Source organism: Microcebus murinus, chromosome X (genome assembly GCF_040939455.1).
Source record: "Microcebus murinus isolate Inina chromosome X, M.murinus_Inina_mat1.0, whole genome shotgun sequence".
Classification (NCBI taxonomy): Eukaryota; Metazoa; Chordata; class Mammalia; order Primates; family Cheirogaleidae; genus Microcebus; species Microcebus murinus.
Genome location: NC_134136.1, coordinates 105,816,137 through 105,833,208, shown reverse-complemented (window position 1 = coordinate 105,833,208; position 17,072 = coordinate 105,816,137). Strand labels below are relative to the sequence as shown.

General features: G+C 36.1%; 1 protein-coding gene across 15 annotated transcripts in view; it reads left to right on the top strand.

Annotated features, from left to right (window-relative positions):
* The window catches only part of DMD (dystrophin), a 2,109,452-nt gene that overhangs the window by 1,906,766 nt on the left and 185,614 nt on the right, over positions 1-17,072 (top strand). The window lies entirely within an intron of this gene.

Here is a 17,072-nt window from a genome sequence, read left to right as displayed (position 1 = left end):
AAAATTACCATCGTAAATTTGCTGATGCAATAGGGAACTGCTTTTAAGAAAATTTCATTTTAATTCAGCATATATGGTGTGTTTTGTGATGGGGGGGCAGATTTTTCTCAGTAGAACATACAGATCCAGATAATATTATTGATAGTGGGAGTGAATATGTGCAAGAACAATTTCATTTATCTAGGGCTTTTCCCACATTTCTTCTTCAGACAAAGATGGAAGATTTCTGCAGTTATATGTATACAAACTGTTTTAGGTGAATGAATACTTCATATATCCAAAAGGCAGAAAGCAGCAGTCCCGGGTTTGTGGAGCTGAGTTGTTCATTCTTGTAACATAGCACTCAGTATTTCTCACCTAACAATAACAGAATGGTACTGTTTTCTTGGACCATTTGTGCTAGTCCAAGGAATATAGGTGCTTTCAGGCACCTTCTGAAGGATGTTGTAAGAAATATAAATTATGATACATTGGGTCAACATGGAAGAAAGAAGAGAGAGGATATTGAGTGATTATTATACCTTAACAGTCTTTCATCAATCGTGCAGTAGAGTCACATTTAAATTTAACTTTGAATTAGCTACCTAGACAACAATTAAAATTGATCTGGTTTGTGAAATAGTCTTTAATACCAACTGAATACTTTGAACTTGATTCTGTCATGAGTGTAACTAAAAATATTAAATGTTTTCCCATTTTTTCAGCCTGTCATCTTTTATTGAGTCTGTTTTTATTCTTCCATTACCCATCAATTCTTCTTAATTCAGCTCTAAAGCAATAACAGCAGTCCTAGATCTTCATTACTTCAGTTCTAAGAAATTTGATTTCATGCCTCTATTTTGTTAGCTCAGAAGAATGGGGATAAAGGGAGTCTTTTGGCTCTTCAAGACGAGATATATCCTTTAGGAAATGGTTTACCCTTTGTCTTATTAAATTTTTCCAGATGACATATCTCTTAACTTTAAAACTTCTTCCTTCACATTCTTTGATCCTGCTTTTTTAACTTTCTCATTTTTTAATTTAATTTTATTGTTTTTTTATATTTAATTCATTAACTTAGTCACTCTAAATTACATGTTTTAATTACCTATTTCAATCACATGTTTTATTAAATAATATATTGATTTAGACATGCACTATTGCTTTACATCCACTGTATGTTTTATGGAACTATTTTATTCAAAGTCTTCACAGTGATTTTCTACATTAGTGTCTTTGTCATCACAAATGTTGATTTCTAAGATATTTGAGATCTGCTACTTTCTCAACCCACTTACAAAACTCATGATTTATCCAATTCTTTTATGAGGTGAAATAAAGATTCTTTTTCTCCTTTTGTAGATGAAGTTTTAGGGCCACTTAAGAATCCAAGACACCTTTAAGCCATTATTCTCCAAATTACTACCTGTTTGGGGCTGTTATGGTGTCTCACACGGATTCCCTGAATCCCTCAGTCCCATTGTTTTTCTCTAAATATTCATCTTCGTCTCTATGATATTCTATCTGCTACAAGAGATGTAATATCATGTATGTTGCTGGGAGAATGGAAATGAATTCAGTCCAAAAAATAAAAATGAGACAAATTGCAGAAAAGCTGTAATTCCCACCCCTTTCCCCCATGAATTAATCTCTTGCTTCTCCTCAGTGGAATTAGAGAGTAGCTACATATTCTATTTGTCCAATGCTCCTTCATGTACTTGAAGTTCATCATGGTAGTATTAGTAAGGGAACAGATCTGTGAACAAAAATACTTGAATTCTAGTCCTGACTCTGTCATTAAATGATTTGTGGCCTTGAGCAAGTCACTTAACCTATCAAAACCTTGGTTTATCACTTATGAAATAAAGACTTGGACTAGATGATATCTAAGGTTCTTTTTAGCTCTAAGAATCAATGAGTGTGGCTCATTCAATGGTTTTGTCCAAACTCAAAAACCTAAGATCTCAGCTTTTGCTCAAGAATGTTTTTATTGTTTAAATTCATTATTTTAATTATTAACCTAACATAAATTTTTTAAAAAAATATATAGGAATTTTATTTTTCCACTATTTAATTAGCTTCAGATATGCCCTCTCAATTCACTCCATTTTTCTAGGCACATCTTTAAAGAGCTCAAATTTTGGTGTATAATTTAGGACTATTATTCTTTCTGGGCCAACAATAACAGATATAGAATAATAGATGAGAAACATTAGTAGAAAGGTGAGTATGGAGACCTTAAAAGATTCTGAAGTGATAAGTTCCTTAGAATGAGGAATTATATAATTTCTCAAAGATATCTCTGAAGTTTTATGGAGAATAGTTCACTCTATAATTATAACCTATTTTGAAATAGGGATTATATAATTTCTCAAATATAAATCTAAAATTTTAAACATTGTATATAATATAGGGAGAACACATGTTCATAAAATATACATTGTCAGTAAGCAGATTATTAATGCCATTGTGTTTTATTTTTATCCATTACTATTATCTTAAATATTCTACTTAAAGCAAATTAATTTGATGCACAAGGATCAGTGGAGTTCGTGCACTGGCTAATGCCATTCATAACCTGAGATGCTATATTGGTCCAAAAATAATGATAAAAATAAGCTTACAATGACATTGTTTCAACCAGTCTCCATTTTTCCTCTTTCTTGTCTTGTTTGTATTGACTTCCATTCAAGAGTTTTTACCATACATGCCCAGCTGTGAAACCAGGTGTCTTCTCTGGCTATTTTTTTTAATGCTTTATAATTTTTCCTTTTCAATGCTGGGATAAAGTGATCCTCCAAATAACAAGAGGTTTCTATACCAATAGCACATTCCTAGTTGGGTTATTGAGTTGTGCACTCATCTTTGAGGTTTTAAGTCATTAACAACATCTTTTGCTCTAGATTGCAAATCAGGCAGTGTTTATGCCTGTGTCCTGACATCAGCGTTTCATAAAGTGCTAAGAACCTTGATTTTGATACTTCGAACTACATGTTTGTCTAGTTTATTAGGCCAGAGCATACATCATTGTTACAGTTTTCATATTCCCTCTCCCTTGGGGCTCTCTTATTCTGCCAGCATCTCTTTCAGGTTATTTGATTACAGCTTTCATTGCCACTGAAAAAATAATCACCAACAATGTTCAACCTGTTACAACTGCCTTTTCTACTCTCTGCCATTTTGTAGTTTTTTGGCCTACTGTCAAACTCATGAAAATTTCAATATAATAGCCTTTAACCAGCTGCTGCATTCTGTTAGGATTTCTTTCACCTTTTTATGTTGCATACTCCCATATGGGTAAACCAAACAGAGCCAAGAGCTGGGACTCTCTTGCTTTCTTAATGAGTTTGAAAATTATTCTTCTGTGTTCTAGACTGTCAAAAGAATTTAGGAATCCCAAACTTGCATGCAGGATGTTCCAGCATAGATGTCATAATAAGAGCATAAGAAATGTGACACTGGGTCAGAACACAGGGCAACTAGCACACAACTCTGTCCCAGATGAAGATACCAATAGTTGCTTTGTCAGTTAACCTAGTAAATTTCACCTAAAAAATTAGGATCCATCATGATCACTTCTTAATAATACATTGTAAATCAACTGGCAGTGAGTTTATCCAGTGGTGTCTTAAACCTTTCCCATTCCCCATCTCAGCCTTGTCTCAAGAATACATTCCATAAATGTACTGACTTCTATATAAATAAAGGAATGTTTTAATTTCTCTTTAATCTGCATCCTTTAACCTCAAGGAATGACCCCAATTAAATGCTTTGGAATTCAGTAAACACATTTATATTTACCCAGAGTTGACTTTAACCTCACATCCCCCCCACTAAGGCTTTTTAATTTTCATCTTCCCAGTATGAGAAACTCTAATCCTTTTTAGTCTTTCACTCTGTCCTTGACTGAAAGATAAGCTTTCCTCTTGATTATCTTAGTTGTTTTTCCCTGGATCTTTTCCAGCTCTGTTATATCTTTCTTGGGATGTCATAACTAGAACAGCCCAAATATTGGTTATGAAATCTGTTAGCATTGTCTCTAGTCTCCATTCACTCAAGAAGAAAGTAAATGCTATTTGCTGTCTCCCATTGGTACAGAAATTGGAGAAACCAATTGGGGTCATAACCTGTTCTACATATATTAGTTCCAGCTGAATGTTGGTTTTCTGCTATTTTTCTGTAATACCAGCTAACGTGCTTGACCTTGTTATTTCTGCCAGCTGTCCCTTAGGAGGGATTTGATTTTTAGACAAGTTGGTCCTTTCCTCCTTCAAAGACGCTGTGGTTGCTAAATATTGGGAGGAATTCACTAATGAAACTCTGTAATAAACATGCTGACTTGATCAGCAATGATGCATTTTGTCAAGTTCCCTTTCTAAATATCTCTGAAGCACTTTACAGAAGAGTGAAAAATGGGGTTCTGGGGAACCTGCTAACTGTTTAGCTTTTCTTTATGTGCAATGCTCTAGAAGCAACTTCATGTCCAAAGAAGTGTCTATCTTTTCCTGCTAGTTATTTTGGATGTTGTATATACATTGCTATATATGTTGCCTGATGACTTTGATCTACCTTTTTCTCTACTCTCAATCCCAGGCGTGTTTCCACGGCCATTTATTGTATCTGAGTTGCTCATAACTTTCTGGTGGTTCCTGCTTAGCAAAATGTGATATAAAACCTTCCTGGATGAAGTTAACAGTTGCTTCAGTCAACATTTCTTATTACTTTTGTTATGTCTGCTGACAAAATTGCTGGTTTGGGTTCCAACTCTCCTGTCTTATTACAGTCTACTGTTCCTATAGCTCTACCAGAATGAATATTTGACTCTCTGCATGGAATTGCAGCCATCTGTTTAGACTTACCTTTTGGTATTTCTGTCCTTCTGTATCCTGTTGGTTGGTCTACATTCTGGTTTGAACTCATGGATCTTGCTCTGACTTTTAGTACCAGTGTTCCCTAACGCCAATAGCTTCTGAATCTTGACACTACCGCCCGCCCCCCATACTATATTGCCTCTATTGCTGTCTTCTGGGAAATTTTTCAGATTCCAAATATTTCCCATATTTAACACATTAACTGCCATGTGAGCTGTATTTAACTCATGCTAGTTTTGAGCCCAGGGCCTCGTGAAGCATATGTAACTCACATGTCTCTTTACTTGAGCCATGTGAACTATTTTTAAAGGTGCATATAACTCACACACAGAAAACAATAAATAAAAAATTTTCCATGAAATTAGAAAGGATCATTTTGTTTTTATTCCATTTTTATAATAAAACATTGTGGTGCCTGGGAGGGGGAGTGTTTTTCGAGTGTGGCAGTCAATGTGTTAAAACATATCTTGCCCTCATTCTTGCTCCAGCTCCTATTTGTGCCAGGATTTGCTCTAATTCAAGTTTTGGTTGGTTGATTTGTTCCTTTGAATTATTGATTGTTATTTCAGTACCTATATTTATATACAGAGCTATTTCTTAGCTTTAATAGAAATCAACATGCTAAGAATCTCTGTGTTGGCTGGTTTTCAGCATATGCATCTTCTGACAATGAGATGAGTTCTTATTATAAAGAACACTGGATTGTGGTATCTGACTTAGAAAACATTCCCCCATTTCTTATTTCTGATACTTTACTAGTCTGAGAATGATACCAGTCTTTGATATTCACTTTAAAAATTGGTTGAATTTTGGTATAGTTTTTCATAGGAGATGAGCACATCATGTAGCATATAATTTTCTGCTATATCTGGTAAGTTCCTTCTCATGTATATGTCCCTTAAAAAATATACCTTTTAGCAGCTGACAAGACAATATTAAATAGTAGAAATTTTAAATAGACCAGGCATCAGAAGACTTGAAATCTAGGTCCACTTTGCTGTCAACTAGCTATCTGACCAATGGTGAATCACTCATCTTCTATAGACCTCAGTTTCTTTTTTGTCATTTAAGGAAGCTGAATCACCTGATTTCACAGGTCATTTCCAGACCTGACATTCTCTGATTTTATGAATGTTGACTTTGAAATAGAAATTGTTTGTGACAGTTTTCCAGAGAAGTGAAAATGAATCTTCATATCGCCCTTGAGGATTCTTATTGCACCATCAATCTTATCAGGATAGAAAGGACAAATAATATTAAACCTTTTACTTAACCATTTAGCACCATTGATGATAGGAAGTAGATGTAACAGAGAATCAGCTGTCTAATTTGAGCTGTCAGTCTTTGAGGATGCTGGTGAATATCTCTGGGTAATTAAATTTTTGAAATCACTGCCAAAAGCCTGGTGCTCTGACTTTTCAAAAGGCTTTAGTACACAAAGATAACCCAGAGGTCAATCTTCTCTGCTGTGCTTTCTTCTCCACAGTTTGATGGTTCTAAAGGTCAAATTAGCTGAGTCTCATTAAGCTCTGGAACCACAATGAAGGAATAGTCAGTAATGCATAATTGATAATATAATCATGAAAACAACTCAGGTTAAGATACTAACTGAAAGAGAGTGAAAGGGATGCCATAGTGTTATGCAGAGTACTAAGTCTAGCCTTTGGTTTTGTAGACCTTGTTGGGAAATGTAAATGTTGGTGTTGTCTGTATCTCATAGGTTCATTAGAAAACAAATCTCACATTCTTCTTTGTAGTTTCATAAACTGGTTAGTATAATCTTGACTGAAATAACAGACCACATGGGGATAAATTTTGTATCTCTTTTTATAGCATAGTGCCTCACAGGTAACAGGTGCTCAGTAAAGATTTGAATGGATGAATGAATGAACACAGATCAGTAATTCTATGTGCTTTTCAGTCTCCTAACTCTGTTTACCTCCAAAAAATCTTCTAGCACTAAGCGTGGTGGCTCATGCCTCTAATCCCAGCACTTTGGGAGGCTGAGGCAGGAGGATTGCTTGAGGCCAGGAGTTTGAAACCAGCCTGGGCAATAGCAAGAACGCTGTCACTACAAAAAGAAAAAAATACAAAAATTAGCCGGGCATGGTGGTACACACCTGTAGTCTCAACTACTTAGAAGGCTGAGGTGGGAGCATCACCTGAGCCCAGGAGTTTGAGTTTGCAGTGAGATATGATGGTGCCACTGCACTCTAGCCTGGGCAACAAACAGGGTGAGACCCTGTCTCAAAAAAAAAAAAAAAATCTTCTAGTGTCTGTGTGTCACTTTAGATTTACCACTCAAATACATCTCTCATATCCTCTGGACATCAACTTTAATGTTAGAAAGTATGCTGAGTCTGTGATAGAGTTTCTCATATCCTCTACAGTTTGGTGCCTAAGAGACAATCCTTAGCATGCATGTCTCAATGGTACACACCAAAACCTAAGTTCTAGATTCAGTTCTGTCTTTATGTAACAATATGATTAGGGGTATAACTTAGCCCATCTAGGGCTAAGTTTCCTGCTTTACAATGAGGAGGTCAAACTCGATAATGCCTGAGACAACTCTGAACTCTGGCTTTCTTTGTTTCAGTAGAACTGGGTCTTTGTTTTTCCTAAATATCGTTCATGAGACTTATTCTGGTTTTCCAGTGGTCAATAGAACTTTAAATTGATCAACCACTGTGTTTCACTGAGCATTGTGAATAGAACTTACTTTTTGGACTGGGATCTATTACCCACTGAGTCTTAAGAGAATGTCATAGATGATAAAATTTTATTTTATAAAAAAATGTAATATTCTATATGTTATATAGAATGCTGAAGGGTGGCAACATATATACATGTACGTATATATGTGCCAGCTAAAATATGTTGTTTACAAGCAAAAAAAAAACACCCCACTTCTATTATAATACATATGGTATAGCATAGGTGTCCCCTGCCTCATTTGTGGCACTTTTGGGAACATGAGAATGAGCATAGTACATATTCAAGTCTATTTTTTCAAAAGAAAAGGAGTAAATTATTTCAGCTATTCCTCCATTTTATTTTCCTAACTTTTATAATCATGTGGTAAAAAAAAAATACAGTAGAGGCATTAAATAAATCTGCATTCGAAACCCAGATTTATCATAATCTGACTCTCTTATTTGAATAATTTACTTATCCTGACATCCATTCAACTTTATGGCACATAAGTAATCACTTAAGAAAATGTTAATTGGCTTTCTTTCTCTCTTCTGAAACTGGATTGAAGTCTAATTGACCTCTAGTAGATATCGAGTGTTGGGTTTTTAGGAAAACACTCATAGAGATATAGCCAGTACGAGCGACATATTTAGGATATTTTCTAGGATCCAAATATGTCCCTGATCAAATTAGTTTATTTTCATTCTTAGAGTTCCCACATAATTTAGGGTATGTGTGAATTCCCAAACATTCCTGAGCCTCTCCTAGGCTTCTCTAATTGCTTTTTATCCTGTCCCCTGGGAAGTAGCATCCTGATCCTTTCACAAAGGTCAGGAGCAGCAGCCCAGACATTTTAAAATAACTTAATAACCCTGAACTGCCTCTCCCCTTTGGATAATTTCCTTAGATCCTTAGTCTTTTGAACACTGACCTAGTTGTGGAAAATGTCCCTTTCTCAGCGGGAAAACTCCAAATCCCATTCAGTCTTCCCCTCCCTCATTCCAGGGCATAGGGTGGTGGAGTAGGGCACAGGGAGAGAGAATTAAATACTTCTTTGGGGAAGAATGTTAACATGTTATCTCTCTCTCTCTCTCTCTCTCTCTCTCTCTCTCTCTCGGTCTCTATCTCTCTCTCTCATGTATAGATAGATAGAGTCTTCTTTTAAAAAATATACTGTGAGTGCATTGTATAATTCCTTGCATGAGATAGAAAAAAAAATCTCTCCTTTTCTCAGCAGACTGGAAGGCTCCTAAGAACAAGTACTAGAAGGGGCTTAGGCCCACTGTCAGCATTCAGCAAATGATCACGTCTTCTGTGATATCATTAACTCCTGGGAGGATAAATCTAAGAAGCTTTTGTGTTCTTCCTGGAATTTTCGATTGGTTCTTCTGTTTTTCTCTCTCAGTTTATCCACATTCATCTAGGTCCCCAAAGCCACCGCATGTCAGATAGTCAGTGCAAGGTGTAATTCTTAACTTATTGTCTTAGAGGAATTTTTGTTGTTGCTGTTTTCTTTCCTTTTGGTTTGGTCACTTTTTCATGGTCTTAAGCTTTCTATAAAAGGTGTATCTCATAGTTAACAGTCCATATAATCTCCTAGACAGAAATGAAAGGAAAGTTTAAGGTGTGCCTACTATGTGCTAAATGATAGGCTAAGACCGGGTGCGGTGGCTCACGCCTGTAATCCTAGCTCTCTGGGAGGCTGAGGCAGGCAGATTGCTCAAGGTCAGGAGTTCGAAACCAGCCTGAGCAAGAGCGAGACCCCGTCTCTACTATAAATAGAAATAAATTAATTGGCCAACTAATATATAGAGAAAAAATTAGCCGGGCATGGTGGCGCATGCCTGTAGTTCCAGCTACTCAGGAGGCTGAGGCAGTAGGATTGCTTGAGCCCAGGAGTTCGAGGTTGCTGTGAGCTAGGCTTATGCCATGGCACTCACTCTAGCCTGGGCAACAAAGTGAGACTCTGTCTCAAAAAAAAAAAAAAAAAAATGATAGGCTAAGTGTTTCATCTGTAGCTTCCCATTTAATCTTCATAACAACCCCAGTTATTATCCAATAAAGAAGAAACAGCTGAGACTCAAAGAGATTGGTGGCTTACCCAAGTCACTCTAATAAGAGTTGATATTTAAATAATTGATATTTAAAATCATCATCATCTTAGCTGTTGTTCTTATCTGTTTCAACTTCCTAGTACTGTTGGTTGAAAACTGGCCCTTAGTATAACCAAGTGTGTCCAGTACACCACTATGAGGCTGCCATCTTGGGCATTGCCAACGCTACCCTATTATTCCTTCTCCACATTGTCGGTTTTTTTTTTTCCTTGCCTTATCTATTCAAACAAGTTATTTTATCACTACTGTTGTGCAGAGACATAAGTTACTCTTTGCTGTTTTGGGCAATAAAGAGGAACAAAAAACAAAATGAAACAAAAACCTGGTCAGCCCTGATATAAGCACTTTTCCATGTCTGTGTATCTTGAGAAAGCAAAAGATTTCTGAGTCACATTCCACCACTTCTGTCTGGGCTTCCCTAAGATGAAAATATGGCCAAGACAAGTAATCTAATAGATGACACAGAATGTGTTTCTCTTCATACTTCTAATTGTAAGTCTTTTTGAAAGGTAGGACATGGTCAACTCAGGTGTACTAGAACAGCTCTACAGGAGTCTTTGGAACACTTATGCATGTCCTTGAATTTGACACCACCCCCTCCTTCCAGAACAAATAAAGTCATCCTTCTCATAAAAGTGCTTTATCAAATAAAGGCCAGATCAATTATTTTTCCTCACTCTTAATTATATCAGTTTCTGCTATAGAAATGTTGCTGCCCCCAAACCATCAAATGCACCTGTAATCCTAGTACTCTGGGAGGCCGAGGTGAGAGGATTGCTTGAGGTCAGGAGTTCGAGACCAGCCTCAGCAAGAGCGAGACCTCATCTCTACTAAAAATAGAATAAATTAGTCAGGCAACTAAAAATAGAAACAACCAAACCAAAAAAAAAAAAAAAAATTAGCCAGGCATGGTAGCAAGTGCCTGTAGTCCCAGCTACTCGGGAGGCTGAGGCAGGAGGATCCCCTGAGCCCAGAAATCTGAGGTTGCTGTGAGCTAGGGTGATGCCGTGGCACTCTACCTGGGGCAACAGAGCAAGACTCTGTCTCAAAAAACAAAAGCAAAAACAAAAACTATCAAATAATAGAGAAGAATGAACCCTAGATGGAGCAGGAGGGGCTGAGCAGGCACAGCAAAAGTTCAAGGTGAAAATATCTTTATGCCTACAATTAAAAAACATTTGTGAACATTTTACTTATATATTTATATATACATAAACACACACATGTATGTGTACATGTACATATGGAGAGAGAGAGACAGAGGGAAGGGTATTAACAGCAGGCCTGTGACTCATTCCCTGGGGTATGTGAGGGGAATGAATGACCTCAATAGACCACCTTATAGACATGTTAATGACCTCTCAGACCTTGTTAATCTCGTTAATAGTGTTTAAGTTTAAAAGTAGTGGAAAGGTACCTAAATGTCCCTATCTATAAAATATTTTTATTTAGGATATACCTGGTCTGGCTAAGTTGTTTATTGTAAATAAACCTGGAATTTAGGGATTTATGGATCATGGCTGGCTGGAGTATGGGAAATAGTCACATGAGCATTTTTCAATTTTTGTAATTAACAGCTTATGAAATGGAAGCATTTGGGAGCTGAAATGGCTTCCTTTCAATGTCAATGTTTCTGTGTAAAAGTTTTTAAAACTTACCTGAGCTTCTTTGTGGGCTTTTTTTTTTTTTTTTTTTTTTTTTGAGACAGAGTCTAACTCTGTCATCTGGGCTAGTGCAGTGGTGTCATCATAGCTCACAGCATCCTCAAACTCCTGGGCTCAGTGATCCTCCTGCCTCAGCCTCAGTTATTCTAGATAACACCACTGGGATTATAGTTGATTAAATTATATTTGGGAGCAATTTTTAGAATCAGTTCATTCATCTTCTATATTTCAGTTGATTGAAAGCAAGAAAATAAAATGCTTGATAGGTTGGTTGCCTGGTTGGACTATCCTATAAACTGAAAATCTTTGAAAGTTACTATTTTTTTTTGTTTGTTTGTTTTGTTTTGTTTTTTGAGACAGAGTCTCACTTTGTTGCCCAGGCTAGAGTGAGTGCCGTGGCATCAGCCTGGCTCACAGCAACCTCAATCTCTGGGGCTCAGCAATCCTACTGCCTCAGCCTCCCGAGTAGCTGGGACTACAGGCATGCACCACCATGCCTGGCTAATTTTTTGTATATATATTTTTAGTTGGTCAATTAATTTATTTCTATTTTTGGTAGAGAAGGGGTCTCGCTCAGGCTGGTTTCGAACTCCTGACCTTGAGCAATCCGCCCGCCTCGGCCTCCCAAAGTGCTAGGATTACAGGCGTGAGCCACCATGCCCGGCCTTGAAAGTTACTATTTTGAAGAAAGTATTTTTAAATGAATCTATCCCTTTTGTAGCACCAATTGCCAAAACTTTGGAAGAATATCTTAGGAGAATGCCTTCAAATCCTCTTTCCATCAGTACTCACAGGCTGCCTTCTGGAGCCAAGGTTGTTCATTGAGTACATATAAGCCTATGTCTTAATATCAGATTTTTTTAAAAGTTGGAATAAGGTAAGTGGTAGAATCTAAGAAAGGTACATTGAGATGAAGTCATAGTGGCATCCTCTAGGGAAGAAAAGACTTAAAGTTTGGCATTTAGTTATACTCACCAGTTCTTGCCTATCTCTGTTAAATATTACATGTCATTATCGAGCACATAAAAATCAATTTCATAAATTCCTGATGTTGATAAAAGAGAGCCAATTTTTTTCAAATATGGTTTTTTTGTGGGACTTTTTGGGGTGGGGTGAAAGTTATCTCATAATATCCTTTTAAAGAGACTTTATTATCAAGGACCTTAGAGCTGTTTATCTAACTCATATTTCATATCCTGTTAGTCACCAAGTCCTTTCTTTTTACTGTAAGCACTGTACAGTAGCAAAAGGCATCCTTATATTGCTCAGCCTCATTTGTCATCAGCAAAATTGCTAATTATATTCCAAGTCCTTGAATGTATTGCTTAGGAAGAAGATGTATAAACTGAAAGCGGGTAGCTCAATGTTGAAGTAGAAGTTTGATCATTCTCTACTGGCTGGTAGATTCAAAGCATACTAATCTTGTTTTCATTTGTGAACCAGAAAAAATTAACATGGAAGGATGAAGAAAGCATGTTCAATCTACAAAGTCATTTTTCCTGAGAAGTTATCTGGCTGCAACTATAACTGTAACTATAACTCAGGATATATCAGAGGGCTCAGATGTGGAACATTTCTTTAAAATTAAAACCTAAAAATCCTATGTCTAATAGAATGTATAAAAATAGCTACCTCTGAAGGATCTGGGATGAGCAGAGGAATACAGAGTAATATAATCTGATAGTTGGGGCCATACTCTTACAGTAGTTGCTGTGGCCTAGAAAATATAGAATTATTTAATAATTCAATAAAACATCAGAAAACAGCAACATAAATAGAAGATATTTTAAATTAAAAACACTGAATAAGAACAAGAAGGAAAATCCCCCAGCAAATCAATATTGCTTGGGGAAACATGAATCCCAGACCAGCAACATTTTTATCCAAATAACTTCTAGTTCTGTAGTGAACAAACACCTTTATCACCAAGTTTTACAAACAGCGGAGTGAAGAAAAGAGTACTTAAAGTTGTTCAATGTACTTCTCAAAGTTGCTAATTTTATTCAGTTGCATGCTTGACTATACCAGCTTCTGAACTTATTCACAGTATTTTGTCGATTTAGGATTTTTTTGCTTATTTTTGACTAAATATATGTATTACAAACCCAAAAAATAGAAATATGGTAAAATAATTACAAAGATTATTAAGCAATAATGGTGGCTATAGTGAACAGATTATTATTGTTGAATAATAAGAAACATAAGGAAATCTGTGAGAAATTTAATTTGGGATATAAAACACCAAAGCCAGTGAGGCATGAAATAATAAACCAATAGAAAATTAAATTTAGGCATAAGAGTCCAAAGATGTAAATTCTGTAGTTGTCATAATATAACATGTATGCCCTTACATAATTTTATTACTCTCCAAACGTCATTTCTCTGTGAAATATGGAGGGATGTTATTGAACAAAACAGCATCTCTTCTGTTCATAAACCAATCAGAAAATATATAAACAACTCTTCAGGATTGTACATTAAAAAGATATAATTTATTCCATTTTTTTTAAATGTGAAAACTCATTTCATATAAACCCTAATTGCACAAGTCTCAATTCTTTGACTTGAGTATAATAGTAAATATATTTCTCAATTTCCAAGTTTCATGTATTCTTCTCAAAGAAAGAAAGCAAACTTTTAAACATCCAACTGTCTGGGACTTCCCTGATTGTCTTTTAAGATAATTCAAATATATACAATCATAAATAACAACAGAAAAAAACATTTTGACAGACAATATGTCTCATTTGTTTTTAGTGTTCACAATATAAAGTACACTTGTTGCCAAACTTTACTCTCAATTTTGTTACAAATTAACCAAGTATACCTGGTTTGTAAATTTACTTACAAACAAGAAGGATATTGAAGTTCATCTCTGAGTACTTTCTCCCTGCAACTCCAAAGAGGAAAACCTTTGAAATGCAAACACTGACCTTTCTCAAAGCTCTAAAGTTTGATGGAGGTGTTTTGTTTTTGTTTTTTTGTTTTTTTGTTTGTTTGTTTTTTGAGACAGAGTCTCACTGTGTTGCCCAGACTAGTGTGAGTACCATGGTGTCAGCCTAGCTCACAGCAACCTCAAACTCCTGGGCTCAAGCAATCCTGCTGCCTCAGCCTCCCGAGTAGCTGGGACTACAGGCATGTGCCACCATGCCTGGCTGATTTTTTCTATATATATTAATTGGCCAATGAATTTCTTTCTCTTTATAGTAGAGACGGGGTCTTGCTCTTGCTCAGGCTGGTTTCGAACTCCTGACCTCGAGCAATCCACCCACCTCGGCCTCCCAGAGTGCTGTTTTGGTTTTGTTTTATGCTGATGCTTCGTTATTGTGAAGTTTGGGACTAGACTAGATTGTTGAGACATGATTGGCTGTTATGTGAAGGATGCACTTGGTGGACCATGTGAATTAAGAGTAAGGAAACAACAGGAAGAGCCAGAGTGGAAGCAGAGCACCAGTTAGGAGTTTGGAAAGCACTGGTGGTAGGTTGCATCTAGATACTGGTAGCAGGGGAGATCACAAGAGGTGGTTGGATTCCAGAGATATGGTTTGGAAACAATGAATAGACCTTGCTGATGCATTGGCAGTCAGGAGTAAGGGAAAGAGGGCAATCCAGATGTTTCCTGGGCTTCTGGATGGAACAGAAACCTGAAGAGCAATGTTTGGTGGGGAAAAATCAAGTTTTAGTGATCCATAGCGCTGCATGGACCACAGTTAATAATAATGTATGTTTCAAAATTGCTAAAACAATACATTTTTAATGTCCTCACCACAAAAAGTAAGTTGGTGAAGTGATGGATATGTTAATTAGCTTCTTTGACTCTTCCTGTGATATATACATAGAATTTTAAAAAATCACATTGTATCTCATAAAAATACATAATTACTATTTGTCAATTAAAAATAAATAAATAATTGTTTGAAAAAGAAATCTGTTTTAGAAGCCTTTGAAGCACCAAGGGGTGGTTTGGAGACCCTCTGGGCTCCAGCGATGCCTGCCTACTGGCCACTCTTTACCCCCAGCAACAATAGGCAAACATTTAATCTAAATAGAAAGTGAGCTTGCCAACTAGATAGCCACTCATTCCACATAGAAATCCTGGAGCTGCCTAGGTTTAGACATGTAAAGTTTGAGGCACTTGTTAAGTATCCAAGTATGCAGCTCAACATGTCAAGGAAGGGGTTAGGCCAAGAGCTATAACTTGTAGAATCATCAACATATATATGATTCTTAGAGTCATAAAATGGGATGCCACCACATTCGGATGAGTAAAGAAACCCTGGGACTTCACAATATTGAGCTTGTTTCTGTTTTATCAAAGGCAAATGTATTAATTAATGGATTTATTAAATTAACTAACCAAACTATATTTTGGGGTGGCTACTGCACCAGCTATTATAAATTTTGTTATGTATATTTTATGACAACAAAAATGCCCACAAAATAAAGGAATTAAGTCATAAATGTGCCTATGATTTAAATAAAAGAGCTAAAATAATGATATTCATTTTATTTCAATTTTATATGAAAGCTCTAAGACTATAAAAACATACTTAAACAGATATAGGAGGTAGAAAATTTTTTCTTAGGCATGTATGAATTTTTCTTATGCTTTTCAAATCTATTTTGTGATTTACTTTCTTGAATTGGCCTTTAGTATAGGAATGTAATATCATTGCAGAGATTAATTAGTGTGTATGTGAACTGTTCTCAAATACTAAAATGAAAGCATAAAACTATAAAATAGCATTATTATTCACTAAAGAGGCATAGTTTACAAGGGTGTCTCTGATCATTGTCAAAGCATAAATGGCCAATTTCACTCATAATTAGCCAATTTAGTATGAAGTTATTTTTTACTTGGTATATTTTGTTTAACCTCAGTTATCTTTGTAAAAATAGAAGCTGCTATTTGTTGCTACTTTCAAAACTTCTCAAAAATGCTAAAATGTTTTTTAATTCTAATATACTTAAATGTTTGGATTTTCCTTGCCTAAGAAAAATCTCAAGTAGTCATCTAAAGATATGCTCTTGACTGATTGAGTGATTCATTCACTCATTCAATAAATATTTATTTGCCACCATATGTGCACCAGATACGTTGCTAGATGCAGAGAGTATATTTGTTGAGCAATACTCAAGATATCTCCAAAGTATAGCCAGAGAGCAGATAATGGAGTTGACACTAAAGATGAATAAGTATTAACACAAAAAGAGAGAGAAAGTCATGTGTCAAGGCAATTTAACAGGACGGAACTTGTCAATACAAGGAACTAAAATGACATTGTAACTAGTGCTAGAGGGGATGAGGAGAAAACTTGAAAAGTCCTTTGGCTGATGCAAATGAATTGGATGGGGAGCCCATGAATACAAGTTCTTGAAGGTTCTTTATGAAAGCCAGGTGAGAGTACTTGGGCCAAGATGATGGTAGGTTGGAGATGATGAGAAAGACAAAAATGTGAGAGATATTTGGGAGATAAAAATTCTTAGGATTTCAGGTTAGATAATATAGGAAGGAGGGCATAAAGAGAAGAATTTCAAGAGATCACACTTACATTTCTGGGCAATGGACAGTTGGTGATTCTTTATAGCAAGTTAGGGAACACTGAAGAAAGAAAGACCAGATTTAGGATGGCAATTTGATTGTGGATGTTTGAGTTTGAGATGAAGATGATTTGTGACATCCATAAAACATTGTCAGGCCGGGCATGGTGGCTCACGCCTGTAATCCTAGCACTTTGGGAGGCCGAGGC